General features: G+C 32.1%; 1 long non-coding RNA gene across 1 annotated transcript; it reads left to right on the top strand.

Moving 5' to 3' along the window:
• Positions 1–651: 651 nt before the first annotated feature.
• Positions 652–4391, top strand: LOC118042568 (uncharacterized). The gene is made up of 3 exons (XR_004686476.2): positions 652–1074; positions 2448–2504; positions 4197–4391. It is a non-coding gene; the product is annotated as an uncharacterized lncRNA (long non-coding RNA).
• Positions 4392–4636: the final 245 nt, after the last annotated feature.

Below are 4636 nucleotides of genomic sequence, written 5' to 3'. Positions count from 1 at the left end.
GCAAACCAGTTGATACTCTAGTCTCCCCTTCGAAAGTCATTTTATTACCGGATCATTCATTCTCTGATTGTGAAACCCTGGAAAATTTATGATTTAAATATGCGGATGTATAACCTGCCATGTAAACGTAAGACTGAAAGTGATATATAATGGAGGGGATGACCTCCATAAAATGAATTTTGTTTTAGAATTCATAAAGACAAAGAAACTGGTAACGTGTTTTGATGAATAAAATAATGAGAGAAATGACAAAATGAATATATTCCAAAATAATAAAATGACCTTAAAGGTTTAGAAGGATAATTGATATTATTTTATGTGAAGATTGAACAAGAAAATTTGGATAGTTGACGAAAAGTCGTAAACTGACCAATTTTACATTAGAAAGCAGAGCTCTCAATCCAATCGTTGGATTGGGATGAAATTTTGCATGAAGTCTATTAATATGTTTTCCTACATTAGTGAAATATATCATCCCAATAGGAGTTTGGTAAAGACTAACGATTTAAGCAGAAACAAACCGGATGGTTTCCATGAAAAAAAAAAGAAAACAAATAATATATAAATACATAAATGAGGGACATAAATGTAATTAGGAAAACAATGGTGCCTTTAAAAACAGCAAAAGGCCACCAGATTAAATAAAAAAAAAAAAGATAAAGAAAAACGAAAAGGGATGAGAGACAATAGAGAATTCGGTTACAGAGAGGTGCAGGATTTGGATGAACCAATAATGCTTCGGTGGCCATATCTCTTGAATCCACCGTTGGATCATGTTGATTTTTGGATATATTGTGCTTCTCACACTTCTCTATAAACTGACCGGAGGGATGTGAAGGAAAATAATCCATTGAGCAGCCATCATCATCGGAAGTGTTCTGGAAAACAAAAGGAAATATACCTGCAGGGCAGTTTTGGTCGCCGGCCGATGTCTCTCTCTTCCACCGTTGGATCGTGCCTATTTTTGGATATGTGGTGCGCCTAGATGTGGCCTACATTATGGACGGTGGAGATCGGAAACGCACTCTCCGGCAAGGTTTGGTTCATGTTGAACAATAGCTCGTCTATTTTCAGGTTAGTTCGGTTTTATTCAGATCTATGGAGATCCAACCGTTGGATTATTCTGATTTTGAGATATATTGTACACAACACAATGATATATATTCTGACCGTTGGGTTCAAGGAAATAATCAAAGGTGGATGAGTTGTTGCTATTTGAATCTATTGCTAGTCTTAGTAAAACATTTAGGAAGCTTGATTTAATTACATGTTTTGATGAAATTAGAATTGTGTGGGTGTAGGGTTTATTTAAGATATAATGGTAAAATGTGCTCTTGTTATTAGTGTTGTTATAGATTAATTGTGTTGTAAAATGTGTTAGGAAAGTTTTGAAATTTGGATGAAGGGACATTGAGTTTGTTGATTTAATGGATATATGTTTTTAGGCATTAAAAAGGATTGGGTCTAGTGGTAATTGAAAGAAGAAAACTTTATCCTCCATTTAATGCAAAGATTCGGCCTAGACATATAAATGAGAGGATGAGCTTAATTGTTTTAATTGCTATGGAATTTGAGTTGAATGAGGTTAGAATAGATATGAAATGAATTGGTAAAGGTTTATATGGAATAATTAAAAAGAGAATCATCCCTCACCATGAATGAAGGCATTCGGCCAAATGAAGAAGAAATAAGGAGATAAGACTTTGATTCATTTTCTATGAAAACTAGGTATGGCTGAATATATTTGTATAAAGAAAATTAGGTAGATTGTCAATTGGAAGAATTTTAAAAAGATTCAAATTCTCATTATAATATGGAATCCAACCAAAAATGGAAATCTTGAACTTGAGTTTAGTCGACCTAATGTTATGGGGATTTTTATGGGATTATGGTTTGTTGAATGCCAAATGAGTTGTGTTATGTTTAAGATAATAGATTAATGTGAGGAAAATGTCATTTTGTGGAATTTTAACGCTGTCCAAATGGATAATAAAAGAGGAGGAAAATGTTAAATTAAGGCGTACATGGAATTATGATGAAAATATGTTGTTAAATTTACTTAAGATGAAGTAAAGTGGACTTATGAAAAAGAATTGGAAAACTCATCATGAAAATAAATAAATAAAAAATAAGGTCATTCGGCTAAGAGTTGGTTTGATAAGGAAAATGAATTAATTTCAATAGTATGAATAAATGCAAGGATGTGATGTTACTAAGTCTGTACATGATGGATTGAGTAGACAAAAATAAAATAAAATAAAATAAATTAAGATTGTTAGGTCATGTTTAAAGATACTCAGTCTGGAAAAACAAGTCATGAAAAGAAAGGAAATAAATAAATAAATATGCGAATGCATGTGTCATGCGATTCTAAATTTAAATGAATTTTAGAATGGAATTTTCAATTATGGTGGAGCCGCATTTGATATGTATCTTTAATGATACAGGAGAGATTGCAGAATCTGTTCAGTAGCATGGGACTTTTGCGCGAGTTCAAGCATTAGGTAGGTGTCTTACACCTCAAACTTTTGTTTTTACAATACTTGTTAGAGTTAAATAAATGGTATTTTCTATAAATGTACTTGTGCTTGTGTAATTGTGAATGTTTATGTCGAGTAAAATATAGTGGACTAGCTGGTTTGAATAAAGTTAGTAGCGCTACTGTATTGACTGTCGAGTTAGATGTATAATAACAAAAATGAAGTGTACCGACTTTAGGGTGGTAAATTAATGGTATATTATGATTAAATTATTGATGCTCGATTTATATATGTATACTGATGATGCATTGTGTTTAAATAATTTATGTGAAGGAAGCAGGTATATCGCACCTTGTCTTTTTAAGTTGAGAAAACTTATTGGTAAATTTTAGAATTTATTGTTTTATTGCTTCGATGATATTGAAATGAGTAAGAGCACCTTATGTGCAATAGTATATCTCTATTGGTTAGGATAATGTTTGAACAAATAGGAGTGACTTGCGTGTGTTGTTATGTATCGAATTAATTATGTTATTATGGTCGTAGTGTCGATAACTAAGTTTGTGTGGGAATGATGCTTAGCAACAATTGTTATAATGCATATGATGTTAAAAGAAAAAAAAAAGAAGAAGAAGAAGAAGAAAAGAAGAAGAAGGGGGATCGATACGAATGGAAATTTCAAGTGACATTGATTAGCTATCCGGGTTTGGATAGCTAATGGTATCAATGAGGTTTCATTGGTACCGGCATTTAGGGTGACATTGATTAGCTATCTGGGTTTGGATAACTAATGGTATCAATGAGGTTTCATTGGTACCGGCAATTAGGGTGACACTGATTAGCTATCCGGGTTTGGATAGTTAATGGTATCAATGAGGTTTCATTGGTATCGGCATTTCAGACGACATTGATTAGCAATTCGGGTTTGGATTGCTAATGGTATCAATGAGGTTTCATTGGTGCTGGCATTTCTTAAATTGATTAGTCGATCCCGAGCAATTGGGTGACTAATGATGTTAGTAAAGATTGCTAACATCGGCATGGTTACTCCTGGTTCAGTGAAAAAGATAGGTTTATTAACTATTCTGGGTCGAGAGTAGTTAATGATATTAATGGGTCACATTGGTATCGACAACCATTTTTGGTGTGATTAGCTACTCCAGGTAAGGAGGCTGATAGTGTCAAGGGTTCTTGACATCGGCAGCTTTGATGGTAAATCAGATATGAATAAGATTTGATACTCCGGATAAGAATAATTAATGATACTAATCGGTTGTGTTAATATCGGTACGTGAATGTAAGTGATTAGTCTATCTCAATATTAAAAGACTAATGATACTATTGAGATTTATTAGTGTCGGCGATTACTTTCTAGAAAATAAAAGGAAAAATATTAATTAGTTATTCCAAAGGAATGAGATAAGCTAAGGATATCAAGAGAGAAATGTCTTGGTATAAAGAGATAATTGATTTATAAGGAGATGGTGTTCGAAAATCGTTGAGTTATGTTGAGATTTCCAAGATGAAATTATTCTCAATAAATGGGAAAGGATATTAGATGGATATTGGTAATAGATTGAAAATGCATGTTGTAAAAGAGGTTTATACCTAATTTTATGTCTCAAAAGAAATTCTATGAAGATTATTACCTATCATTGTTATTGTTTGTTACTATCTTTTTATATTTATGTGTACACGTTAATTTCTATTTTTCAGGTCCATCAAGGTCGCGTCCGGAATGATATTGGTTTAGTTACCTTTTGCTTTTGACCATGTAATTATTTGTAAATTAAGAGTCTTATATCCTAAAACTTGAAATGTAATATTAATTTGTAAATTTGAATGTATGACTTTAATTTAATGTTTGTAACTTTAAGTACCTATTTAACCATGCATGTTTAGAGTTGGAAATCGAATCTTTAACTTGAATTACATTATATGATGTTATTGAATAACATGTGTTGTGTTGATGATCTTGAGTTGAGTTGAGATCCAGGATGATTGGATCAGGATGTGAATTAAAATTGGAAGTGTAATATGGTTTTGTCGATAACTTGGGACCTCCTATTATAGGGGAGACTCTGTATATATATATATATATATATATATATAAAAATTTACCTGAAAATTTCCAATGTATTGCGAAAAAGGATGTG

The sequence above is a fragment of the Populus alba genome, chromosome 1 (genome assembly GCF_005239225.2).
Source record: "Populus alba chromosome 1, ASM523922v2, whole genome shotgun sequence".
Taxonomy (NCBI): Eukaryota; Viridiplantae; Streptophyta; class Magnoliopsida; order Malpighiales; family Salicaceae; genus Populus; species Populus alba.
The sequence above is the reverse complement of the archived record's forward strand: the minus strand, read 5'-3'. Positions and strand labels throughout refer to the sequence as shown.